The following is a 27,841-nucleotide window of genomic DNA, read 5'->3' on the forward strand; positions in this document are numbered from 1 at the left end:
CCGAAACATGGATTGCACCCGAGCAGATGTCAGATGACACCCAAAAGGAGGGTAGGGCCATAAATTCAAACACCAAGAGCTAATATACAGGACCCCCGAGCCATCCAGTGTAATCGAGGAGGCGAACAAACGGGGCCCCGACAAATGCTTTAAGTCCACCATTCAAATAGAAAGCACCCGAGACGCAATATGGGGCCCCCGAACAATCGAGTGTGCCGGAACAGGTAAACAGATGGGGCTCTCGACAAGAGAGCGCGGCCTTCCGTTCAAATATGAAATACCCACGGCACGAGATAGAGGCCCCCGAATGATCGAGTGTACCAGAGCAGATTAACAGATAGGGCCTCCGTCAAGAGCGTAGGGCCCTCCATTCAAACAGGGGCACACAAGACTCGATGTAGATGCCCCCGAACGATCCAGCGTGTCCGAGCAACTTATAAGAAGGGGCCCCAACAAGAGCACAAGACCCTGCATTCTACCCGAAACCCATTGCGAGAGCCCCCGAAAGAGGAAGTATACCCGAGTTGGTTATCAGATGGCTCCGATGGGAGTGTAGGGCCCTTAATTCAAACTCCAAGATCCAATGTGCAGGGCCCCCCGAAGAGTCCAGTGTTGCCGAGGAGGTGAACAAAGGGGCTCTCGACAAGCGCGTAGGGCCCTCCATTAAAAAAGGAAGCACCCAAGACCCAACGTAGAGGACCCCGAACGATCGAATATGCCCGAGCACGTTATCAAATAGGTCCCCGAGAAGAGCGTAGGGCTCCCCATTCAAACAAGAAGCACCCAAGACCCAGTATGGAGGGCCCGTGAAGGGTCGAGCGTACCCGAACAAGCTATCAGATGGCCCCCGACAGGAGCGTAGTACCCTACATTAAAATATCCAATGTGCAGGGCCCCCAAACAATCCAGTGCTCCCGAGCAAGTTAACAGATCGGACCCCGACAAATGTGCGGGACCCTCCATTGAAAAAGAAAGCACCCAAAATCCAAATGGTGTGCCCCGAATAACCGATGTGCCGAAGGAGATTAGCAGATGGGCGCCCAACAAGAGTGGAGGGCCCTAAACAAGTGGCAGAGAATCGGAAGCACCCTAGACCAATGAAGGGGACCCATGGGCACATTGTGAGTGTGTCGATAGGTTAACCGTCACCGACATAAAGGGCGCCTGAGCAACCGAGAATGTCCCGGCAGGGTAACATATGGGACACCAGCTATAGCGTACAGAGCCTTTCTGGCGAATGTAAAGAATCTGTGGAAGGCCCCTAATTGACAAGAGCGTCCCGGCACGCTAGCAGGAAGGGCCCAGCAACAGCGCAGGCCCCCCCCCCCCCCGAGCAAATGCTAAAAATCAGGGGCGAAGTGCAAGACTGCTTAACGATCAGAATGATCCTGCAAGTGAGCATATAGGTCCCCCGGAAACGGCGCAGGCCCCCTGAACAGCATAGTAAAGTTTAAATATCTCAAATGATAGTTGTGCAATCCTGAAAGTTTTGTTTTTGTCCACTCGTGAACCCTTTACCCTCGCTTGCGACTGTTCTTGGTCGCCTGCAAGTCCAAAGACGCCCAATTTTTTGCGTTTTGTGTTAAAAACTGCACCTGTTCGGCCGGCTATGGGCCCCTCCGGAGCCGATGGGGTCCCTCCGGGGCCCAAGGGGACCATGGCCCCGTGGCCCCCCCCCCCCCCACTTCTCCGGATCCGCCCCCGTCCCTGAACGGCCGAGATACCCCTACAGGTTAACATATGGTGCCTCCGGTTATAGTGTATGAAGCCTTTCGGACGAACGGAAGGAATCAGTGGAAAGCCCCTGGTTGACAAGTGTGTCCCGTCACGCTGGCTGGAAGAGCTCAGCACAAGCGCAGAGCCCTCCGAGCAAATGCACGGAAATCAGGGCCAACGTAGAGAGCTTCTTAACGATCGGATTGGCCCTGCAAGTGGACATATAGGGCCACGGAAACTGTGTATGGCCTCTGAACAGCGTAACGAGCATCAAAACCTCCCAGTTACCACCCCTTCAATCGGCGAAGAACAATTCCTGTCAGCTCGTGGGCCCTTCACTTTTGCTTGTGACTGTTCTTGGTAGTCTGGAAGGCCAAAGTTGTTGCAATTTGTTGCGCTTTGTGGTAAAAAACTGCGTTTGTTCGACAGGCTATGGGCCCCTTCAGAGCCCAAAGGGACAAGGCCTGTACCCTCCCCTTGGATACGCCCCTGACAAAGTCATCACCTTCTAAAGAGGATAAGTTATCAACCGTTGTGCTTTGATGGGTGGATTTTTCGTTTCGATCAGTGCCAAAGGCTCTAATCATGGAGTTCAGCACGGGATTGTCATCAACTGCGGTCGTTTCAGGCGTCTTTTGGTGACGGTTGACCCTATCCGAGACCCCCGTCATCTGCGAAGAGATGTTATTCACCATTGTGGTTGATTACTGAACGTTCGGTTTCGAGCGGAACCATAGGCTTGGAGCATGGGGCTGTCTGCGGCAAATTTTTCTGGTTTCGGGCGTTTTTGACGATCTTTGACTAGACTCAAGCTCACCACGCTGTAGAAAAGATATAATGCCGAATTAGTGCATCAACCAAAGAAGGTTTTGTGGTGATCTGTTCCTTATGCTTGAAGCACAGGGTTGCACGCAAACAAATTTTTCTGTTTTTGACGTTTTTAGTCACCTGATATCAGATCTAAGGTCACCATCAGCCGGAGAGGAGGGGTTACCGATCAAGTGGCACCGAACGCCGAATGTTTGGTTTCTAGCAGCCTCATAGACTCGGATCATCGGGTTGTCAACAGGTTTTGTCAACTGTTTAGTCCCTCCCTCTCCCGTCAGAGTACCGTCCTGTTTTCCTGTCCATCTCTATGGTGTTGAGTACTGGCAGAAATGGAGGAGGGCGTGACTGGGCGTGACCTGTACATGTAAGCTATTTAGCTGTTTTTAGCATGTGTATGTGTTGCCCCTGTGGCTCCATCCCCGCGAAGCCCATCTTGATGCCCTGTCCTCTTGCAGTAGTGGTTGTTACTCTTTAGATATGGCTAGAAACATTGAAAAACTACGGTATTTGTTGCAGATGTCACGTACGCTCCCATTTGCATCAGCACCACGGTCGCCCCCAATCGTAATCGATGTCATCCAGAGGATTTCTGGTTGTTTCTAGGGAAAGTAGATCCAGAGCACGTGCAATCTGTACTGACAGAAACCTAGGTATCTGAGGTGATTGAAATGATCTGAGCCTAGTTATTTATGTTTTGTGATATTCATAGTTGTCACGTCCACTACATGTCTCCAAATCAGGCAATAACATAGCAGTCTTAGTGGGCAGCGTTTTTGTGGACATTTTAAGCTGAAGACACTCAATTTTTATGCTTAAGCTTCATAAATAACCTGCACCACAATTGTTGACAATTGGCATAGTTTTGTCCCAAAACTGGGGTTACTGTAGTGACATTACAGCTGCACTTAAGCCACTTTAACCCACTGGGATCCAAGGTTGAATGGTCAGTAACATCTAACATGCTGTAATGCTGTTTTCCAAATCATCTGTATGGTCATTCTGTCCCAAGCTGCTAGGGTTTGGGGGCAAGGTGACACTGATATTCAGCATTGAGTATTTTGCTTCTAATCATAACTTAATAATAATCTGACTAGCTGTATATTAGCTGCACTTCTCTGTTATTCCTCACTCCTTTTCTGAAAGGCCAGCCTACAAGTCCCATCTTTGTATGGTATGCAGCAGCATAAGTCTATGCAAGCTACTGTCTTGTAGGCCATGCAACACTTAACAGGATGAGCCTCATTCCAGATGCTAACTTCTGTGTTAATTGAACTTGACCATTCCATCACATTTCAATCCTCCACTATGCTGCTAATGCATGCGGCAGATATTCAGTGCACAGATGTGTGAATAACAAAGTGGATCAATAGCCCATCCACATGGTTTCATCCAGATAGTGTCAGATCACATCATGAAGTTGCCAAACTCTATGATGTGATTGATGACTGATGAGTCTAATGATGGTGCATTTCTGCATTTGATTGTTGCTGAGAGATACCACCAGTGCCAAAGTTGGAGCTGAAAATGTCAATATTTCAATGTTAGAGTAGAGGAAGCAAGAATGCATCATATAAATATGATTTCATTGTGTTCACTAGGAGAGTTTTTTTTGGCTCATATTCATTTTGCTATTTAAAATAATGTATGTTTTCCTTTATGCTTATCATTTCTTGTACAAATCTTGTTTCAAGATTTGGAATGTGCTGTGATAAGTAGTGTGTATGTGCAGTTATGCACACATTTTGCATGCAGTACACCTGTACACCACCTGCACACCTTCAGGATTACATCAGTTGGAGAGCAGATGTGATCAATTTATGATTAAGTTTAAGTTTGCATCTGAAATTAGGGTTTTATTTGTCAGAAGGGCAGTCATACTACTTATGAAGTTTTTGATGGCTGCCTGCCACCAGAGTTTGTGAAGCACAGTTAGTATTTTCTGAGATCCTTTCACAGTTACCTAGTATTTAACCAGGCTTGGTATGTGATAGAATACTTAAACTGTCTGCCCTTTAATTTTCAACCTTCACACTGGCATTGATCTGTGCTAATTTTTGCCAGATAGTGGTGTGTGTAAACTGTCTGATCCCAGGTATATTCATCTGGGAAAGTGTTTAGAGGGACATGAAATGTCATGGGATGCAAGCAGTATATCTCTTTAAGCATGCAAAGCTTAAGAAGATGAGCTGGCTTTGCATAAGCATTGCAAAGCTAAATGTCAGCTGGACTGGGCCAACTGGAGCAAAACATCAATTTCAGTTTGGAATAGGTCACTGACCATCATCAACCTTTCTAATGTTCCAGTATGTACCATGTTAGTGTGACAACTGCCAAAACGAATGGAAAAACAAATAACTACATATTGAATCTCAGGGCTCATGCAGTGTCATTGGCATCACTATCACAATAAGAGATATCCCATTTATAATGACCAATTGGAGGTGGAGATGCACATCATGGAATGAAAATGGAAATGGGGCTGACAAGTGCGAGCAATGGTGCACAGTGTTCTAAGGCACAAACCTCAGTGTGAAGCTGGGTTAGTGATCTATGGTGAGTTTTTGAATCAAAATATTGCACAGGTCAGAGAAGTAATTGCTCTGAATTGAAGATCAACACAGCTTAACAGCTATACTTCTTTAGTGTTACTGGCAGTCAGAACTTAGGTCATTCTGTGTCATTGCCCTAGGATGGCCACAACATGTCAATGAAAGTTCAGGGAGTGACATCACTAGATGGACAAGCGACAAAGTATGAGGACCGCAGGAGGACCATCTGGCCGCTTTTGTTGAGAGGCGTAGTTTCCTGTGCAGTCGGAGGGGCTTCACCCTCCTCCTCCCCCTACTAGGTTTGGCTCCCAGCCTTCTGAGTTTAAAAAAGTAATTGGAGCCTCTTTCTTTTTTTCTGGGATCAGAGCTCACAATAAGCAGTGCTTGTTGCGTGAGCCCTTGCCATCCCACCATCTGACCGCGCAATTCCAGGTCAATGGCAGAATTTGCTGGCGAAAGTTTAACATGGCACAGTGCTCGGCACGGGCCGTCCTATCGTCTAACAGTTCCTGAGTTTTAGCCCGGCCGTTGCCACCGGCCGCAGGCCATATCTGTCGATGACAAGCAGCGAGTGCGTAAAGCCTTCCGAACGCACCCAGCCAGGGGTGGGTGGATCAGAAGGCAGGTGCTCTAGTCAACTGAGCTATGGGGACGGACGAGATAGTTTGAAAAGAACGTGGAATAAATTCGGAGAGAGCCCCATTTGTTGATATACTTGGCAGGTGGGCTGCATCAGATTTTACTGCTCAGCCCTCCCCCTCAACTTATTTTGCAAAAATACCCCCCTGACTTTGTTGGGAGTACCCCAAGCTGATCCATGTTTCGGTCTAACTTGCTTGGGCTTTAACTGTCCTAGGTCACTGAAACGACACGATCTGAAAATATTGCTGAGTGCACGGAAAAATGATAAAGAAAAGACATCCCAAATTTCAGGACACTGGCATAAACCGTTCTCCAGGCATTGTCGGAAAAGGCGTGGGGAGGGGGCGGATATTTACCCACCCTCAGCGCGGGGGACAATGCTGTGACAAATGGACCTGATATCGGTCATTCGCTAAGCTTAGTGCACTCTACCCCAGTCTGACGACAAGTGTCGCCGACTCTAAATACTACTATCAGCTTCGTGTTGGGACTCCCTTGGTACATTGGCCACGAGTGGAAGTATGACCCTGACACAGCGGTCACATCCATCGCGAGAGAGTGACCTTCCAGCAGCGAGGGTCGGTTGCCCGGCCGCTGCCGTAGCCAACCGGCCAATAACTGGTGCCGGACGCGACAGGCCGGCTCGATAGCGGCCGGCCCGGCGCCCCGCGCGTGTGTGCGCGCCGCTTCGCTATCTGGTGGCCGCAGCCCCCCCCCCCCCCCCCCCCCCCCTCAGGCCATCCCCGCCCCGCCCGTAGTCTCGCTCTGTCCGGCCGGTCCGCGGCTATGTCCGACCGGTGTGCGGGCCTGTCCAGCCGGTCCGCGGGTCTGTTCGGCTGGTCCGCGGCTCTGTCCGGCCGGTCCGCGGGTCTGTCCGGCCGGTCCGCGGCTCTGTCCGACCGGTCCGCAGCTCTGTCTGGCCGATCCGCGGGTCTGTCCGGCCGGTCCGCGGGTCTGTCCGGCCGGTCCGCAACGGGGATTATCGCGACACCTAATGTTCGTAACCAGTAATGTATCATAGTGCCTGATGTTCGAAGCGTCTGATATATCACAACCAGCGCCCCAAAACCCCAAATCATCATCGTCATCATCGTATCACAACTACTGATGTGTCATAGGCTCTAATGTATCGTAAACCCTGATGTATCATAAACCGTAATGTTCGTAAGTTCTAACGTGTCGCAAAGCCTAATGTTCATAACCTCTAATATACCATAATCCCTAATATATCATAACCCCTAATATGTCACTACATTTAATATATTATTAGGCCCAGCGTATCAAATCACCTGTTTCACAACTTCTGATGTATCACAGAACCTAATGCATCACAACACCTAATGTACCAGAGCGCCTGATGTATCATAACCGGCGATGCTGTCCGGCCGGTCAGCGACTCTGTCCGGCCGGTCCGCGCGGGTCTGCTGGGACCGGCCCTGAGGGCGTGTGCGGGAACGGGCCGTCCTGCGGACCGGTCCCACCCGACTGTGCGACATGAAATATCACTGGCTTGCAATGATGCTAGGAATGGCTGAAAAACACTTGTTTAAATTTGTTTCTTGTGCAAGGTTGCCCAGAGTGACTCTCCCTCCCTTTGATAGGTACGGACGCCCGGCACAGAGACGTAAGCACAAATAAGCAGACATCTCTTTTAGGGAAGATATTCTGCCTTCTGATTCAAGGCAGAATCCCTTATACATACATCATACGTTCTTGTCCTTTTTTTGGCTTCGTCTTCGCTGTATACAGGATTGGGCTTATAATGGCCTGCGGGTGGAAACAGCACCTTTACCATGACAATGCATATTTCTCGTCACGTTCTGAGCACCGTATGCCACGCGCTATAGACGTTGCTATTAGGGTCGATTTCTCCTTGGAAAATTAAGCCATGGATTCTTGTGTCGTGCGCGTTGGTTTCGAAGCCGCTGTGTTAGCGGTTTGGCGTTTCGTTGCAGCGTGTAGCAGTCCACAGCACTCGATGTGTCGCTGGTACGGAACGTTGAAGGGCTCGGTAGCCGTACTATTCACTGCCTGCCTTGCAGACATTTGACAAAATGTTTTGAAGGAAGATCTTGAGATCAAAAACCTTGCAAAGCCTTCTTCGGTGACTGAAGCCATGTGGCGCTGTTCGCGGCGAGAAGGCTGTTATCAGAGCCACAGACCGCGACTTATGATCTCGAAATCACGACAGCTCGTTGTACATGGTTACAACTGGTTTATTTGATGGGCTGCCAGATGCATCAGCCTGAGATGATAGGCGCTCACTGGCGGAACTGGCAACATCCAGTATCATACTGCCTGAAGCTGGCCAGGCATCAGCCTGAGATGATAGGCGGCTACATCCAGTATCATTCCACCTGAAGCTGGCCAGTAATACGCCTGAGATGATAGGCGCTCACTGGTGGAACTGGCAACATCCAGTATCATACCGCCTGAAGCTGGCCAGGCATCAGCCTGAGATGATAGGCGCTCACTGGCGGAACTGGCAACATCCAGTATCATACCGCCTGAAGCTGGCCAGGCATCAGCCTGAGATGATAGGCGCTCACTGGCGGAACTGGCGACCTCCAGTATCATACCACCTGAAGCTGGCCAGATGCGTAACTCAAATTAAGAACCTAGTCGCGTTTGATCCGCGCCTCAGCTTGTGTTATGGGCTACTGACACTAATCCTCGCTTCGACTCTCGCTTTGGCATTTCATTGAGGGGTGGGTTCATCAGTATGCTAGGCGGATGGAATGGTGAGGGAAAATTGATGTAAATACAGATCGATGGCTTCTGTCTTAGTAGGCCGTCCAAACTGTTCCTACGTATTGTATGTTATTGCCAGTTGTTTATGGTGACGTTTTATGGGAAATCGTGCCGAAACAATAAATCTTAAGACGGTTTTCCCTTTTTAGGCGTGGAATTCTATCATTGAAACCCCGTATTGAATGGGACAGGAGCCCCAAAGCACCCACGCCTGGTCCTGACCTGACGTGACCCACGCACCTACTCCGTCCTGACCTTCATCGGGTCTGGACGTCACCCCAGGCTACCCTGACTTGGTCTCGGCGTGGCCGTCAGCCCTGCTGGACTCTTGAACACGACCGAACCCCGAGCTGTCCGACCGGGCCGACCTGGCCGAGCAGGCCCAACTGGACCTTCGGGTCTGTATATGGGCCTTGACCGGACCCGACCTCACCCGGCCCTGTCCGGCGCCGTCTTCGAAGCGCAGCGCGAACCGTACCCGGACCCGCACCTGACCCCGGCCCGACCCGGCCCCGAACGCTGCCGTGACCGGATCCAACCACGCGACAAGAACAGCCGCTACCTCCCGCAAAACACTGGCGTCGCCGGCGGAGAGAGCGAGCGGCCGTCGGTCTGCTGGGCCGGCGCCGAGCGGCCTTGGGCCGCCGTGCCCTCCGTGCAGCGGGCATGGCGATGCTGCAGCCGCACAACACAGCCGTGCACATGACTGCCGCCGCTGCCGGGCGCCGGCCAGTCAGCTGGCGGCCGTGACGTCACTGGGTCGCGGCGGCGTCAGGTGGCCGCGGCCGGGCACCGCTGACGGCACCGGCGCTGCGGCCGGCCAGTGTACGGCGCGACGCGGCCGCGCGAGTGCAGGTGCCGGGAGAGCGCGCGGGAGAGGCGGAGCGTGTGGCCGTCGTCGAGCTGACGGGCGGCTGACGGGCTGTGATCGGGGTGGGGAGAGCGGTGAGCGGGGACGGTCCGACACGCGGCACCGAGCCCAGAGGTGAGTGGTCCTCCTGCAGGCGTCAGCTCCTGCCGACCTGTTGCCGTCCACCGTGTCCGAGCGCTGGCGTCCTGGCACGTGTGGTGCGGTGCCTGTCTTCAGCGGCGGCGGAGGCGCCGGGCCAGCGCCGTCGCGGCGCGCTCCTTGTCTCCGGCCGCCTTCCGGCCGCCGCGCCGCTTGCGACACCGCGTGTGACGTCACACCCGGAGCGGTGACGTCATGCCGATCTGCGGCGGCCTATTTTGGCGCTGGGCTTGGCGGGCGCGCGGCCGGCGCCGGCGGCGGCCGGGCACTGGCGAGCCGCCGGCGGCTGGGCGCGTCCCGTGCCGATCCGGGCTGTGCTGTCTGCGCCGCCGCGCCGTGACCGTGCAGTGAACGCCGCCGGCCGGCCGGCCGCGCCTCGGGAGGAGGAGCAGCAGGTAGACGTGAGTCACGGCGCGCCGCGTCACCGCGCGTGCTGGCGGATGTCCGGCCGCCCGCCGTGCTCGAAGGCGAGGTGACGCCGCCGCCGGATCCCGCCTTCCGGCCGCGCGAGCTGACGCAGTGGGCGGCAGCCGTGCTTGCGTGTGCGGTCGGCGACGGAGACGACCGCAGCCGCGGCCGCGGACGACCACGCGTCCGCCGGCCGCCGCCCCGCCCTCCGCCGCCGCCGGCCGCCAGCCGCCTTTGTCATGGCCCGCCCCCGCCGGTCGCTGCACCGGGTTCCGTGGGCGTGCAGGCCCGCTGTGGGCGTGTTTGGTGCGCGGGCGTGCGCGCGCGCGTCAGCGTGCAGCCGCGCCATCCGGGCGCGCGGCGGCTCGAGTGTCGGCCGGCCCGGCCGTGCGTGCTCCGGCATCGTTGCCGCTCGGTCGGCCGTCGCTTGCAGCCGACATGGGCTGCATGACCTCGCCGCCGCCACCGCTCGGGACGAGTACGCGCTGACGCCCTGCCCTGTTTGTGTAGACGAGCGCGGCCGCCGCCGCGGCTGTGCCGCTGCCGGCCGGGTGCAGAGGTGCAGACGCCAGGGTCGGCCTTCAGACCCAGGTGGCCGGCGGCGCGGTCATCAGGCCGTGTCCGGACGGCCGCGCGCCGCTGTCGACAGCAGCCGGCTGTTGTTGTTGGAACGCGCCGTGCCCTGCAGGCGCTGCAGCGGCCGGCCCATGCGTCGTCGGGGCGGCCCGGCCGGCCGGCCGGCCCCTGAACGCCGCCTTTGACGCGGCTGCCGGCCTCCGCGCCGGCCGGGACGGCGGCGCCGCGCCCCCGTTCAGGGCGTGACGGGGCGACGCGGCGCGTCGTCGTCGCCGTCCGGCGGCGCGCCAGATGTGCGCCGGGAGAGAGCGGAGACGCGCAAGCCGTCGGCCGCCGCCCCGGGCCGACACCGCTGTTTAGGTTGGCCGCGCCCGTCTGTTTATGGGTGGCTCCGCTAATCCAGGGCCGGTAACTGGGTGAGCACCCACCTGCCGGGCGTATCGGTCGGGCCGGGCCGGCGCAGCGCGGCTGGTGCAGCTCGCACCGTCGATGATGACCTGGCAACGTACTCATGTCGACCCGGCCCTCCTCGTCATGTCTGGCTAATGGCGCGTCGCCGCCGTCGTGTCCCCCCGGCGATGTCCCGGCGCCGCGCTCCCGGGAGGCCGGCGCACTCGACGCCTCCGGCGAGCTGCAGCGCACGCTACGGGCGGCGAGCGACGGTGCGTGAGAGCGATGTTTGATGATGGGCCACCTTTAGCCGCCGGTCCGAGTACCCAGTGTCAGGAGCCGAGCCCTGCAGTACGGCCACCGTGGCTCGGTCAACCCGGACACCCTGACAGGAGACGAGACCCCGGCAGGAACCGCGACCGAGTCGGCCGCAGCTCGACGGGGGCGAGGGGCCGGCCGGGCCGCTCCACCCACGGGACGTCGCGGTGCGAACGCAGCCGCGCTGCCCGGCCGCCCGTCCGGCGCTATTTTTACCGGCGTCGGCGGTGACGGCGGCGGCGGCGGGCGGGGATGCGCCGGCGGACGCGGTCCGGCCGTCGTCCCGACGTCGACGCGACACGGCCGACGCCATGAGTCACGTCCGGCGTCGGTGTCCGCGGCGGCGGCGGCGGCGGCGGCGGCGGCTGACCTCACCGCCCGGCCACGGCCGCCCGTCGGCCGCGTCGGCCTGTCGTGCCGTCAGCTGGCGTCGCCGTGACACAAAGGCATGCGTCCCCGTCCGGCCAACCTGCGTGTTTTTGTCTCCCCGGCTGACCCGGTTCTCCATTCTCCCGGCCGCGGCGGCCGCACGGCGCACACAAATGGACGCTGATCAGCAACGGCGGGTATCGACGCCATCTGCGACACGCCCGCCGGCCGGCCGCCCGTCGCGTCTCGCGCCGCAGCGCGCGGCGGCACGGCTGGTCCTCCGGCCCGCCTCGCCTCTGAGCCCGGCGGTTCGTCTGGCACCTGCCCGTGGGCCGCGGGCCGCTGTCCTGCCGGCTGCGGACGGTCCGTTCGCTTGTTCCGTGACTGGATGTGGCTCCCCTCCGCGGTTTACCTGGCTGGTTATCGGTCGATTCGATCTGGTCGCCGCGTGGATTCCTGTTACCCTCTTGCGATTACGGTTACGATTACGATTGCGATTGCGATTGCGATTGCGATTGCGATTGCGATTACGATATCCTTTTGCGATTCAGCTCAGCGTAACACAATGGGGAAAACGTCACTTGTGTGGCCTCGTAAAAGCGATGGATGCAATTGAGCAACTCGGTTTAAAGTTGCGCTCCGTTTAGTTTGTGTCAGTTAATTGGTCTTTTCGTGTCTTTTCGTGTCGTTTTGAACATCTGCATTGAGTCTTTTGTAGGCAACTGAACACTGACAGTTACAAGCAATGATAATAGATGGCCGTCATTTATAAAAGACATAAGGGACGCTTTTTGCGCTGATCTTTCACCGACCTCAAATAGACACACCATTAGCGTTCATGTCTTTTTGCGTTTTTTTTTTTTAATGGCCGTGAGGGAATATGCCGCTCATGTTCGGTAGGTCAGTGTTTTATGGATTTTATGTTCTGCATTGCTGGCTTGCAGGCCGTACTTTACAACGGAACCCGCTGATTGAGTTCTGACCAGCGGTCGTAATTAAGGACCGCGGACTACCAACGTGGCATGCTGTTGGTAACCTACTTGTTGCCACATGCGGCCTCGGTCCCGTCAAGATCGTCTCGATCTAGACTGATCTGATCACATGTGGTGTTGTCGGGCCTGTCCTAGCGTCCGCGGTGGCCGGGCGTGTGCGGCCTTCCCTGGGACGCCCGTGCACCGCGCCCGTGTGTACCGGACGCCGGCGGTCTCCTCTATCAGCTGTGTCGGCGGCGACCGGTCTGTCCGGCTGACCCCTGGCCGCACGAGGCCACAGCGGTCGGCCGGCGCCCAGCCCGCCGGCGCGGCACGCCCGGTGCTCTCCGGCGAGCGCGGGCTACGCATTGAACGTCGCTGCCGGCACGGAGTGCGCGCTGGCAGCGACTGCTCCCGCGGCCGCCTGCAGTCAGCCGCCGCCGCGCGGCCCGTCAGGTCTGAGTCCCTGACCTCCGGCCGCCGCCCCCGCCCCCCGCGCCACCACCTGTCGTCACTCGGCCGGGTCCCCAGCGTCCGACGCGGCCCGTCTCCCCGCCCGCCGGCGGGACACGGTCGCGCCGCTCGTTGGCGCGGTCACCGGGTCGCGCCGGCGCGGTCACGCAGGTGCACTTTCTCCCGGCGGTGGCGGCGCTCCGGGGCGCGCTCGGGCCGGACAGCTGGGCGCGGGCGGCCGGCCGCCGCACAGCCTTGACGCTGACCTGCGCCGGCGCCGGCGCCCGATGGCGTAGATAGCCATATATGGCGCGCGGTGGCGGCCGCTGGTAGCAGCGCGCGCCTGCACGCGGGCTCCTCCATCCGGCGCGGCCGGCGGCGACTGTCGACCCCCCCCCCCCCCCCCCCCCCCCCCCCCACCCGCCTCCGCCCTTACGCGCGCCGGCCTGCCGCGCGTGTCGCCTTGGCCGACGGCTGTTTGTCGTCGCTGTAACATGGAGAAGCACAGCAGAAGGGTTGATAGGAACCAGCCCGTAAAGTGTTTTACGTCCGTAACTCGTTGCAGAATTTTGCCACTTGCCGGCTCCACGCGTTTTTGGGTCACTTAGTCGTCGTTGGATTTTAGACACCGAGTTACTTGTGATTTTGTTGGCACGCCTGGAACCGGCAGGCTTCTGACAGGCCTTTGAAGACCGGACTGCCTTTATTTACCATGTCGTGTTTCATTTCTCGCGCATTTGATACGAAAATGTTGATTCGTGTTTTACTTATTTCAGAACTGGAGCTCTGCCTTCCTTGTGCCTTTAATCTGTCGACGCCCCACCAGACACTTCCGAGTATTTCCAAGTTCACCCCATCAGGTGAGTTTTTCTGGGTTTTCTCGACCAAAGACCAATGTGACCTGGTCGTGTGTGGCCTACGAAATGTCTCCATTTGGCCTGGTATGGGTGACTGGGGCGAGGCGCGGGCCTTTCCTTTGCCGGCCCTTCAAACACGTCCGAACAATGGCGACGTTGCGTGGTTTGTTTCCCCAGCCGTGCTCCATTCACTCCAGACCATCAGCATAGCAGGCGCGGTGGCGGCCAGCGCCGTGGTGTGCACTGGGGGCCGGGGTCGTGTGTGTTGTGCGCCGGCGATCTTCGGTGCGCGTGCGGTGTTGGTGACACCGGCTGGCGCCGTATCGGGCGCGGCACCGGCGTGGGCGGCACACAAGGCTCTCAGGCTCACAGCTGTCACGCCACCCCGGCCGCGGCGGAAGAGCGCTACGACGACGTATCTGGCGCACGAGGTACACACGAGCCACGTGTCTGACGTTAGCGTTTCGCCAACGGCACGCGACTCCGCAGCAGGGGCGTGTTGCACGCGGCTGACACATGGGGCCTCCGAGAAACACGGCTGACGCACGGATGCAGTCAGACGCCGCCACGGCCGGCTGCCGCGCGGGAGATACACAGGTGGACCGGCAGCCGCTCCACTCGGCGTCGGCTCGGCCGCCCTGCCGCTGACGTGCGGCCGAGCCGGCGGCCCGCTGCCGCCGACGTGCACGGCCGAGCCGGCGGCCCGCTGCCGCTGAGGTACGGCCGAGCCGGTGGCCCGCTGCCGCCGACGTGTACGGCCAAGCCGGCGGCCCGCTGCCGCTGAGGTACGGCCGAGCCGGTGGCCCGCTGCCGCCGACGTGTACGGCCGAGCCGGCGGCCCGCTGCCGCCGACGTGTACGGCCAAGCCGGCGGCCCGCTGCCGCTGAGGTACGGCCGAGCCGGTGGCCCGCTGACGCAGCGCCACCGGCGGCCTGCGCACGCCACTGCGCTGAGCTCGTCTCTTGGGCTGGCGGTTACCGGCGTGACGTCGTCCCTCGCACCACATGTCAACAGTTGCGTCATTACGCGTCAGCGCGGCGTCCTGCGGGGTGGCGGCGCGTCCGGCCGTGGGCCGCGATATCCACTGAGGGGTCAGGTCAGCCTGTCTCGCCGCGTGGTCAGGTCAGGCTGTCACGCCGCGCGGTCAGGTCAGGCTGTCACGTCTCGTTGTCAGGTCAGGCCGTCGCGCCAAGGGGTCAGGCTGTCCCACCATGGGGTCAGGTCAGGCTGTCCCACCATGGGGTCAGGTCAGGCTGTCCCACCATGGGGTCAGGTCAGGCTGTCCCACCATGGGGTCAGGTCAGGCTGTCCCACCATGGGGTCAGGTCAGGCTGTCCCACCATGGGGTCAGGTCAGGCTGTCCCACCATGGGGTCAGGTCAGGCTGTCCCACCGAGGGGTCAGGTCAGGCTGTCCCACCAGGGGTCAGGTCAGGCTGCCCCACCGAGGGGTCAGGTCAGGCTGTGACGCCAAGGGGTCAGGTCAGGCTGTGACGCCAAGGGGTCAGGTCAGGCTGCCCACGGAGGGGTCAGGTCAGGCTGTCCCACCATGGGGTCAGGTCAGGCTGCCCACCGAGGGGTCAGGTCAGGCTCTCCCACGGAGGGGTCAGGCTGTCACGCCAAGGGGTCAGGTCAGGCTGCCCACCGACGGGTCAGGTCAGGCTGTCCCACTGCGTGACCATTTCAAACTTTTCCAGCGAGCTCTTCGGTCGAGTTAGCCATACGAGTCGTCTGGTTAAGCGATCGCGTTCCGTCTGTGGCCGGGTGGTACCGTCTTGTGGCCGAGTTATTCCGTCCTCTGGCCGGGTGGTACCGTCTTGTGGCCGGGTTATTCCGTCCTGTGGCCGAGTTGTTCCGTCCTGTGGCCGGGTTTTTCCGTCCTGTGACCGGGTTGTCGGACCAGACCGCCCGGCAGGCTCCTCCCCTTCCCCATCCGCGCGGCACCGATCTGCACGCACCGCCCGGCCGATCTGCACGCACCGCCCGGCCGATCTGCTTGCACCGACCGGCCGATTGCGACCGTCCATTTATTCAGGGATATCGCCGTGTTGACCCGGCAGATGGCGCATCGATTGCGCGGCGACGCGTCCGCGCGGGACGCCGGCCGGCCGGCGCAGGTCACCCGCCACCGCGACGCTGCGGCGGCACCGATGGGATGGCGCGGCCGGCGGTCCGTGGCGCTCGCGCTGGTCTGCTGACGGCTGTGTTTAGGTGCAGCGGTGTCCTGCCGGCCGGGCGGGCCGGGGCCGCGACTGTCACCGCCAGGGGCTCGTGTCGTGCGGCTTTACCCGGTCGGCTTATGTCATGCCATCGCACCATTGTAGCCGGCCAGGGTGTGCGGCGTGCAGAGAGGTTTTGCTCCGTTCCCCCGCCGAGCTGTCGACTGGCTCGGGACTCGACGGATCCCCCGCTCGTTATGACTGATCCTGAGCTGTCGTCTCGGGATACCACGAAACCCCTGCCTGTTTCGTTTATTGCAGGGTCTGGTTTGTGGCGGCCCGTTTATCTGACGGCGATGGTCGGATGAACTCGACCGGGGCGCTTGGGCAGCCGCGCGCGGGACCCGCACGCGACACGGGGCTAACCTACGCGAGGCACGCACGGGACCGAGGCGGTCGGCACGGCGTGCGATGCTTGTCGCTGTCACGCCAACAATATTGTGGCGCCTGATCGCGAGCGGAACGTAGGCCATGTGTCGCGCTGGGCTGGGGATCAGATGGAGGCAGCCGGCGCGGGCCGGGCGTCCGGCTCGGCCGTCTGAGAGGAGCCGGACGCCGGCCGGCGGCCCGGCGTGGCCCGTCCGTCCGCCGGCGGCCGGAGACGCCGCCATGTGCACCGCGATCGAGACGGTATCGGGCAGCCGCCACGGCCTTGCCGATGAGTCACCTTGTTTAAGCCGGGCACCGTCCGGCCGTGTTGTGAAGCTCGCTTTCATCACACTCGGCTGGGCGCATCTGAGCTTGGCTGGGGTGGAGCTGGGCTCCAGCAGGCCGGGCCGTGACGCCGCCTGTCCAACAGGGCGCGTCGCGGCCCCTCGCGTGCGTCAGGGCGCTCCTGGCGCCTGTCGGCCGGCGCCGCGGACGGCCGCGGCGTGCCGCCGCCGTCGCTGGCCCAGTTAATTGGATCGCGGCCGGTAATGGGGCCGCCGGGGGCTGCCGGCCGCTCCCAGGCGCTCCCAGCGGCGGCTCGGTCCGTACCAGACGGCCGGCAGCGGCCGGAGCCCGCACAGCCGGCGGCCTGCGCCGCGGCAGCGACTGAGAGCTACGTGACCCGCATCGCTCGCTGGGCTGTTTCTGAGCTGGCACGCTACAGTGCTCACCGTTCTCTGGCACAGGTCGTGCTCCGTCGCCTGTTACGCCACAAGGCCGGGTAAAACAAGTGCGAAATGCGGATAACGGGCCGGAAACAGCAAGTTACAGCTGCTGTAACGGCGGTAGCAGCTCGTTGATGGGCTGAACTGGAGCTGCGGTGTCTGGCGGAGCGAGTTGCGGCCGGCCGGGTGTGTCTAGGCTGCGGCCGTCCCCCGCCGGGCTGCGCGGCCGTCGCCCTGTGTATTCCGCGGATAATGATGATCACCGCCCCGAGATGATATATGGCCGAAAGCTCTCGGGAAGATTGGCGGCGGTGGCGCGCGCCACCGCCGCCGCCTACCGATCGAGATGATTCGTCCGTTTATTGCGGCGTATAAAACAACGATGACACGTTTGGAACCGCCGCCGCCGCTGGCGTGACTCATAAACGCGTCTGTTCTGGGAAATGTCCGGTGGATTCGCCTTCGCGGCTCGGGCCGGCGCCGGTCCCTGCGCCGCCGCCGCCGCCGCCACCGCCGACGCCGACGCGCACCTGTCACGGCCGATCGCCGTCGGCACGCGCCCACCGCGCAGCTATCCCGCCGGCCACCATGCCCGGCGCCGGCCCGGGCGCGGCGGCTATGCACGGTGCGTGGCCGGCTCGCGCAGCGGCAGTGCCGCGGACACAGGAGGCGTGGCGAAGTATGCCAGGCACGTGACTGGCTGCGTAAAGGTAGCAAGGTTGACGGCGGTTGCTGTGCGGCCTGTTCACGCTGTGCGCGGCTTCCGTGCATTCGTGGCATTCTTGACGCTAGGTTGGGTATAATGACAAGAGATCCTAACACTGGTAAGCAAAACACAACGGCGCTTTGTGTCGAATGAAGCGGTATTTAGGTAGCTTTTCTGGCGGCCTTTTTATGTATGGTGGGCTTGTCGCAGCCCCGCAAACTACTCCTGGAACCAAGATGTCTGTTGTAGCCCATCCTCTTAGAACATCGTGTTCCTTTCGACACCTCGCTCGTCAGTTTTCGGCCGTCGCGGTGTGCGCGCCGGGCCGAGTGTTTTCGATGCGTGCCGCTGGGCGGCGCTGCTGTACCAGCGGTGCGCCCCGGCCGTGTTTGGCGGCACGAGGCCGCAGCCCGCGTCGGGCGGCGGCCGCGGACGTAGGCGGCGCCCGGCCAGCTGTGCACGCCGCCGGCCACAACGCTGGAGCCGGCGCGATGGGGACCTGGGCGGTGCCGGGGCCGGCCAGCGGCACGCCCGGCGGCCGGCCGGCCCGACGGCGGCGCGCCCGGCCCGGCCGCCGGCTTGCCGGCCGCCGCCGCCGTCTGCAGATGGGATGTGGCTCTGATCAATAGCGCCGCCGCCGCCGCCGCCGCCAGGCCCGGCCCGCCCCCTCGCGCGCTCCCCGCGCCGCCGACCCCCCGCCACGCACGCTCGTGCGCGCTTCTTGCCGACGTCCGGTCTGCGGCGATTGGGACGCGCCCGGAAGCGGGCCGCGCGGTTCCGTTCCATTAGTTGTGCCACTGCTGGCAGCGGCAGCCGGGCCGACCCGGGCCGGCCGCTCCCTTCGCCAGCAGCCCTGCCGAAACGGCGCCGATGTGGACGCGCGCGGCCGCCGGCGAGCGCACTGGCGGGCGAAAGTTGGAAACTTTGCAGACCGGAAGACCGGTCGCGGGGACGAACGGATGTTTTCGAGATGGGGGATTGTCGTGGCGGCAGTTGATTCGCCCGCGGCGCTCCTGGAATAAGCGAGCGGCTTGTTATTCAGCGCGGTACCTGACCTCTGGTGGGCTGGAGAAGATGGGGTGACGTTTTTCGCATTTGTTTGATAAGTCGTGTCCGTGGTTTTTAAAGGCGGATGTGGAAAGCGCCCGGATATTGGACCTTTCTGGATCTGTTCTGTATTCGGGAGCGGCAAGTGGTCGATTTAAAACAAGTTCATCTTGAGGACGATAATCCAAACGCATGCAACTGTTAGCTGGACGTGGTGACTGTCTCAGACATAGAGTGTGGCCTTGGCAGACGCAGATATGAGCAACGGACTCCGCCTCCCTGGCTCACAGTTTGACCGAGTGTTGGGCTCAAACTCAAGTTTTTCGACTTCGACGGTGGCTGCTTGGCGTTAGCTGACGTGGTCCCATGCCTCCCAAGGACTGGAAGATGACAGGCTCCTAGAGCGCCTGTCCACTGTTCAGTGATGTGCCGCCCCCTTCCCCCCCCCCCCCCCGCCACCTGTGCCAGTGAACACTGATATGCGGTCATGTTCTCATGACCCGACGCTTATCAAGTGTCGCATCGCATTGCCTGAAATTAGTGCACAGGTGCAGTGCTTAACGCTCACAGCGTCGCGCCGTCCCCGCTATCCGGGGCCGGGCGATGGACAGCGTCCAGGGCCGTAACGGCCGTCCGTCTTCATCTGTCGAGTTCGGCGCGCAAATGGAAACGAGGCGGCCCGTGCTGCCGGAGTGATTTGCGCCCGGAAGAGCGACGCATGAGCGCCGTATCTACGGGGCGTCAGAGACCGATCCGTCCATCGCCGCGTAATTTCCCGGGGATTGGCCCTCGGGAACAATGGCTGGGAGATTGTATCAGCAAAACGGAGTCGGCTTTTACTGCCGGCGCGCGCCGGTTTGTCCCGCCGTCGGGGGAGACGCGACCACTAAATCAAATCAGCGATGGATATCAAATGTTTGCTAATCCAATTGGTGCGCGGGCGCGGCCCGGGGGGGCGGCGGCACTGGCGGCGTAATCAGATGACGCGCGGCCGACTGGGCGCCCGCTCTTGACTCCGCTGCGCCGCAGCACAAGCGGCGCTGCCGGCGCGGCACTAACGGCGCCGCGCGCGCGGTCCGGTCTGATCACCTTCTGATGGCGCCCGGTGCTAATGAAATGCACCGTCGAAGCCGGCTGGACACTGATGGAGTGGCCACGCTGCAGCCGGTCCCTCCGAGTGTCGGCTGGAGCGCACGCCGCGAGCGAGCCAGACACGGGCACGGACGGCTGTCACCCATCAGATGGCTACAGGCGGGCTGTCACTGATCTGGCGAGTGCACGCGGACTGTTACTGATCGAGCGAGTGCAGGCAGGCTGTCACTGATCGGCGAGTGCAGGCAGGCTGTCACTGATCGGACCAGTGCAGGCAGGCTGTCACTGATCGGGCGAGGGCAGAGTTTCACTGATCGGGCGAGTGCAGACAGTCTGTCACTGATAGGGCGCGTGCAGGCGGGCTGTCACTGATCGGGCGAGTGCAGGCGGACTGTCACTGATCGGGCGGGTGCAGGCGGACTGTCACTGATCGGGCGAGTACAGGCGGACCGTCACTGATCGGGCGAGTGCGGGCGGGCTGTCACTGATCGGGCGAGTGCGGGCGGGCTGTCACTGGTCGGGCGGGTGCAGGCGGATCGTCACCGATCGGGCGGGTGCAGGCGGACTGTCACTGATCGGGCGAGTACAGGCGGACCGTCACTGATCGGGCGAGTGCGGGCGGGCTGTCACTGATCGGGCGAGTGCGGGCGGGCTGTCACTGATCGGGCGAGTACAGGCGGACCGTCACTGATCGGGCGAGTGCGGGCGGGCTGTCACTGATAGGGCGCGTGCAGGCGGGCTGTCACTGATCGGGCGAGTGTGGGCGGACTGTCACTGATCGGGCGAGTACAGGCGGACCGTCACTGATCGGGCGAGTGCGGGCGGGCTGTCACTGATCGGGCGAGTGCGGGCGGGCTGTCACTGGTCGGGCGAGTACAGGCGGACCGTCACTGATCGGGCGAGTGCGGGCGGGCTGTCACTGGTCGGGCGAGTGCGGGCGGGCTGTCACTGGTCGGGCGAGTGCGGGCGGGCTGTCACTGGTCGGGCGAGTGCGGGCGGGCTGTCACTGATCGGGCGAGTGCGGGCGGGCTGTCACTGATCGGGCGAGTGCGGGCGGGCTGTCACTGGTCGGGCGAGTGCGGGCGGGCTGTCACTGATCGGGCGAGTGCGGGCGGGCTGTCACTGGTCGGGCGAGTGCGGGCGGGCTGTCACTGGTCGGGCGAGTGCGGGCGGGCTGTCACTGATCGGGCGAGTGCGGGCGGGCTGTCACTGGTCGGGCGAGTGGCGGGGGCGGGCTGTCACTGGTCGGGCGAGTGCGGGCGGGCTGTCACTGGTCTGTGGCCGAGTGCGGGCGGGCTGTCACTGGTCGGGCGAGTGCGGGCGGGGCTGTCACTGATCGGGGCGAGTGCGGGCGGGCTGTCACTGGTCGGGCGAGTGCGGGCGGGCTGTCACTGATCGTGCGAGTGCGGGCGGGCCTGTCACTGATCGGGCAGAGTGCGGGCGGGCTGTCACTGGTCGGGCGAGTGCGGGCGGGCTGTCACTGATCGGGGCGAGTGCGGCGGGCTGTCACTGGTCGGGGCGAGTGCGGGCGGGCCTGTCACTGGTCGGGGCGAGTGCGGGCGGGCTGTCACTGGTCGGGCGAGTGCGGGCGGGCTGTCATGGTCGGGCGAGTGCGGGCGGGCTGTCACTGATCGGGCGAGTGCGGGCGGGCTGTCACTGGTCGGGCGAGTGCGGGCGGGCTGTCACTGATCGGGCGAGTGCGGGCGGGCTGTCACTGATCGGGCGAGTGCGGGCGGGCTGTCACTGATCGGGCGGGTGCAGGTGGGCCGCCGTGTGACTGCCGTGGCTCGAGTGGCGATGGCGTGCGATGGTCGAACGAACGCCGCGCAGTAGAACGCTCCTCAGTGGCAGGCACCGATCCCCGCTCATTGCGGCCAACAGTTCATACGCGCACTGTGGACCGAAGTGAACTGAACTGGCACGGACTGAAATGTCTGTACCCTTCCCGGAACCCACCCGTGGCTGGATGTTTGTGTGCAACACAGAGCATAGTTCAGTTTGTGCCCAAAACACGCTGTCCTGGGAATACTCGTACGTATTTTCCGGGACATGACTAGGACAGTACTTAACAGGATGTTCGTGACATGGAGTTTTACACATTTCGGCCTGTGTCATTTTCAGGACTCCTGATATCGAAACTAATATCTCGTAATCACCGTGCCTGACCAGTGATGTCAGTGGCCTTTGCAAGAAAATGGTTGCCAGATTGTCTTCATTTTCAGCAGCTTGCCCGGGGTAAATTTCGCGTCAGCTTATATCATTGGGTCTGGCCGGTGCATTGTAAGTTTTCGGAAAGGTTCTTCCACCGATAATGACTGTCGCTTGATGAAAATATGAAAATATGTAAATCTCGAAGTGATCCAAGTGATTTTAGAAGTAAATGCACCCTTCTAAACTACAAAACACCGCACCGTTTTTGTTCTTCAAGCTTTTATCCAATTCCAGTCAATTCGTGTAGCGTGATAACCAAATGGCGAGTAAATGGGGCGGTACCGTATGTTTATAAGCGCGCCAAAATGGTTTGGACCTTACTTTTGAGGCATCTGAAAATGGGCGAAGACATATAGTGACCATAACCACAAAAGCAGTACTCGTCGGGGTCGGACGCAGACGGCGAAGTCCGAATTGCGGAGGTGGCAAAGGAGCGACGATGCTGTGCTTTGCTTGCCTAGCTCTCACCAATGTAGTCCATGCACGATCTGCTGTATTGGATACCTGGCGAAGCGCGTTGTTATCTTTGGCGTCGCCTTGATTTCGTATGCTGCCGCATTTGCTATCAATACTACGAACGGCGTGATCCGAACAAACACAAACACCACTATCAGCTGCGACAGATAGCTTTCGAGGATGTGTGGTACAATCAACGCAAACAATGCCCGCCAGCTATAATAAACAGTCTAGCGGATATTGGAATAGGTGTGCGGAGTTGGCATAGTTCTAACACGTACGGTCATGACACTGAAGAGACTCAAGCGAGCTGATAGGGAAGGGTTCATCATTATTCTTGCGAATTCTTGGCGAGCCGAAGGGAATGTTCCGTATATATTTCTGTGTTCCACACAAGATATTGAAGCAAGCATCAGATATGATGAGATAAGATCGCTTTGAATTTTGGTATGCTTTTGAAAGGGGTGTTCCACACGTCTGTGGGTGTTTGAGCTAAAACGGCCATCTTGCACACCTTTCGGTGTTCTTCACAATCCTGCCATTCTTAAGACTTAAACCTCTTTAGTTTCTGAGCTACGCGCCGCGAAAATGGGGGGGGGGGGATTATTTCATTCGCCTTGGCATTCATGGCGTCATAATAACCTCATTGAAATCCTGCCATTCCACAAACCATAAGCCATGCGGCGAACTTGGTCCGCCTGCGCAACATTCGTAGAGGGCTAATTGACGAAGAGCTTGAGTGTCAGCTGCGCCGAACGACCTTCAAGATGGCTATTTCACTCAAAAAGCACCGTACGAATGTGGAACGCTCTCTTTAAGATTGAGAAGTTGTAGGTGAGCGCACAAGTCGCGCGTGGTTCCTCAAATTGCGTATTGCGCGCAACGCAGCGTGCGCACTGCCTTCCAAGTTGAATAATCCCGCACGACTTTAGAGCGGGCCATGCAGCCAGCGGATCGATAACAGCCCAGTGCTTTTGCGGGATTGGCAAAACACCTTGTCGCGCTCTCGGCGTCTCTCCGTCGCCGCCTTATCCGTGTCCGTCGCGTTATCCATATGCTGTCAGCATTCGCCTGGCGCACTCCGCGGCTGGTGGTGTTTGTCGCTGCTCAGCGTTGGGCGTGGTGCGAGGCACGCGGTCTGAGCGTGCTTGGGTAGTGGGTGGATAGTGGCGCAGGGTCAGACTCGTGGCCCGCGAGCCAAGGTCGAGCCGGCGCGCACGCCAGGTGTCGCCACGGCGTGTCCGCCCCGGTGGAGCAGCTCGTCAGCTCCGTGGCGGTCCTGTGATGCCGGGCCGGCTGACGCAGTGCCTGTGACGGTCGGGTCTGGCGACATCCCCAGACGGCGCTGACAGCGCTGCCGCTGCCGACCCGGCGGCATCCCCAGACAGCGCTGCCGCTGCCGACCCGGCGGCATCCCCAGGCAGCGCTGCCGCTGCCGACCCGGCGACAACCCCAGACAGCGCTGCCGCTGCCGACCCGGCGGCAACCCCAGGCAACGCTGCCGCTGCCGACCCGGCGGCACCCCCAGACAGCGCTGCCGCTGCCCGCCCGCGCCCCGACCCCAGCGGTATCCTCAGACAGCGCTGCCGCTGCCCGCCCGGCGGCATCCCCAGACAGCGCTGCCGCTGCCGACCCAGCGGTATCCTCAGACAGCGCTGCCGCTGCCCGCCCGGCGGCATCCCCAGACAGCGCTGCCGCTGCCGACCCAGCGGCATCCTCAGACATCGCTCCCACTGCTCGCCTGGCGGCATCCCCAGACAGCGCTGCCGCTGCCGACCCAGCGGCATCCTCAGACAGCGCTCCCACTGCTCGCTTGGCGGCATCCCCAGACAGCGCTGCCGCTGCCCGCCCGGCGGCATCCTCAGACAGCGCTGCCGCTGCTCGCCCGGCGGCATCCCCAGACATCGCTGCCGCTGCCCGCCCGGCGGCATCCTCAGACAGCGCTGCCGCTGCCCGCCCGGCGGCATCCCCAGACAGCGCTGCCGCTGCCCGCCCGGCGGCATCCCCAGACAGCGCTGCCGCTGCCCGCCCGGCGGCATCCCCAGACAGCGCTCTCCGCCGGCGGGACGGGCGTGTGGCGTCCGAGCCCGGCGAGTCTGCCCGCCGGCTCCCGGTGCGGCTAAAGTGGCTTGCTCCAGCAGATATTGACGGCTCGGAGGCGGCACTGTGCGGGCGGGGCGAGCTTGTGTTACCGCCGTTTGAAGTAATTTTAGGCCGTGCCGCGCCGGCGGCGACCGCGGCGGTCAGTACTCTCATAGCGTCTGTTGGAGGGTGTCGTCAAGCCTGCTTCTGAGCAGTTGCAAGCGATATCTCCTGCAATAGCGCGGCATTTGCTGCATTTGGCTGGGAATGGTTTCAAGAACGTCTGCTCCCTTCTGGAATTATTGAACTTATTATTCTTCTTACGTCAGCAAGTTGCCAGCTGCCCTCGAAATGCGAATGAACCGATGATGGCCTCAATTACTTCCGTTATATACGCTCGAATGCCCACTGTGCCGTGTTCTGTGCTTATTTGAAACGGGCAGTCGTGCCTGGCTTTCTTACTCTCCTACGTGATCTAAGAACATTGCAAGCACTTGAAACCGATAGGATTTCGTCTCGACCTTGTCTAGGCCCGCGTCTTGCCCCGGAGTATGGAGCGGTGCCTCGAGTGCTCTCGATCCCCAAGCAGCGCCGGGCCGGGGCAGCCCGCGGTCGTCCCAGGCTCCGGCGGCCGACCGACGGCCATAGGCCCTTCTTGCCGGCGGCTGGCGGGCCCATGTTTTCGGATAGTCGGACGCCGGTTTTGATTGGCTGCAGAAGAATGCGCAGTGTTGGTGGCCCGGGGGCCTCGGCTCCGGGGTTCTTTCTCTAGCGCGCGCTCTCCGCCGCTGGGTCCCCGCTGCCGAAATGTGGGCGTCTGGCGTCTCCGTGACCTGTCGTGACCTCACGTGACCCACCTGGGCCCCGGCCGGCTCCGCCACGGTAAGCCAGGTTACGGGAGTGGGCTGCTGTGTCCCCAGGCGAGTGTGCTGGACTGACGGGGCGTTCTATTTCTCCCTAGGACCATAGAGAAAGTCACACAAAGCCGACATATATCTATCTGTCAGTGGTGACAACAGCAGCTATCTGCGTGTCTGCCGACGGAAGTGACTGGGCCGGTTTTCGTTGTGAGCACTTTTCCATGGGCGGAGGCGCGAGCTGAACCCACCTCATGTGTATTTACATGCATCGCTGTTTTTATCCACATTGCACATTGCTTGGCACGCGCCCGACAGCTGGCAACCTGTCTGTCCGGAAGGTCAGCGAGTCGCCCGAGCCGGCACTTGTGAGGGATGAATCTGAGCTCACGCTGGTTCATTGGCAACCGAACAGTGGGCACCAGTCACATCTGAAATGAGCCAGGGAACAGCGGTTGTTTGCTCTGCCTTTCAAGCACAGCCACTCGGTGACAATTTGCTTAACGTGCCAGGACAACGATATTGACTGTATGCTTTGTTTTAGCCGTTTTTCGATTTCCCGTGAAGTTGGGCGTCTAACGCCGTGATGCCAATGACGATGTCAGTTGGTTTGATCCGTAGAATACTTAACACATTAATTTTGTTCTCGGTAAGGGACTGGAGCCACTTCCACATGCGCAGGGGTTGTATCATGTTCGGCATGCTCCTAATTCATCTGAGACCTTCCTAGCCCGGAGCGCTGTAATTTTGCAAAGTTTGGGCTTCAGCTCGGGCCGCATGAGAAGGCGAGTGACTGATAGCGACGCTTTCATTAGGACAGGGACTTAGAGCGTATTATTGCCGCCGAAGACTAACACTAAGCTAGAACATTTTAGTTTTAGATCTGTTCTGACTGAAAGCTGCCTTGTGACCTTTGAATAGACGTGCTCAGGCGGTTTCCGTCATCATGCCAGGAGTGCCGTGGCTGGAGCACCAAGTAGAGCGCATTCTCGGGTGAACGTGGCGTCTAACCCCCAGTGGTTTGATTTCGGCCGTGTGCACCTGCACGCGGCGACCGAGGGGCGGACGCTGAGCGCGGAGGGCGCGCTGCCGTTTCTGTGAGCGGAGTGCATACGGAGTGCGCGCAGTCCACCCGTGCTGTGGTGAGGCGTTATAGACGATTCGCGTATTACACAGCATCGTCACATTCCCGCGGCGAGGCGTGATGTTTTATCATTATAGTTGACCAGAGGCGTTTCTTTCCCACCCTAGAGCGCAAAATATCACCGCCGTCCTATGTCAGGGTGTGATACACCATCACTTCCGCTGGGCACGGGAGAGAATGCTGCCTTTGCTGCGGGACACGTGGTAGGGCAGCACGGTCCCCCCGACCGCGCTACATCAGAGCGTGAGCTCGCCCGTCCCGGACCCTCCATCAGAGCGCGAGCTCGCCTTTCCCGGACTCCCCATCAGAGCGTGAGCTCGCCTGTCCCGGACCCCCTATCAGAGCGTGAGCTTGCCTGACCCGGACTCCCCATCAGAGCATGAGCTCGCCTGTCCCGGACTCCCCATCAGAGCCTGAGCTCACCCGTCCCGGACTCCCCATCGGAGCGTGAGCTCGCCCGTCCCGGACTCAGTATCAGAGCGTGAGATCGCCCTTCCCGGACCCCCATCAGAGCGTGAGCTCGCCTGTCCCGGACCCCCCTCAGCCGTCGCGGCCCCACGATCGGACGCCACCGCCGGCTGGACCGCGGGCCGTGTCAGCCCGCCCCTGCCGCCGGCATCCTCAGCAGGCCGCGGCCGCTGTCCCCCGCGCCAACACTCTGCGCTAATTGGTGCCGGATTTCTGGCGGCGCGTGCGTTGCCGTCCCCAGCTCTCGCGTATTCGGCGCGCCCCACCGCGCCTGAATGCCTGATCCGTTATGTAAACGTTTGCATATGAATGGCCGTCGTTAGGTGACGAGCCGCGTGCTGGGCGAGCCAGGGCCGGCGGCGACCGAGACGGGGACCGGGACCGAGACCGAGACCAAGACCGAGACCGAGACTGATACCGGGACCGAACCAGGACCGGCAGCGAGACCGAGACCCGACCGAGACCGGAAGCGGGACTGGAACCGAGACTGAGACCGGGACCGGGACTGAGAGTCATCGTAACCGGGACCGTGACCGAGACCGAGACCGAGACCGAGACCGAGACCGAGACCGAGACCGAGACCGAGACCAATACCGAGACCGAGAAGAGACCCAAACCGAGACTGGTACA

At 60.7% G+C, this 27,841-nt stretch overlaps 1 protein-coding gene across 1 annotated transcript in view; it reads left to right on the plus strand.

Annotated features, from left to right (window-relative positions):
- The first annotated feature begins 2,821 nt into the window (after window positions 1-2,821).
- LOC119098416 (talin-2-like) overlaps window positions 2,822-27,841 on the plus strand; it is a 70,966-nt gene continuing 45,946 nt past the window's right edge. The window contains 2 exon segments of the mRNA XM_037221332.1: window positions 2,822-2,908; window positions 13,757-13,840. The gene's annotated coding sequence lies outside the window, so the exon portion shown is untranslated.

Source organism: Pollicipes pollicipes, unplaced genomic scaffold (genome assembly GCF_011947565.3).
Source record: "Pollicipes pollicipes isolate AB1234 unplaced genomic scaffold, Ppol_2.1 Scaffold_4740;HRSCAF=5597_pilon_pilon_pilon, whole genome shotgun sequence".
In the NCBI taxonomy this organism is placed as follows: Eukaryota; Metazoa; Arthropoda; class Thecostraca; order Pollicipedomorpha; family Pollicipedidae; genus Pollicipes; species Pollicipes pollicipes.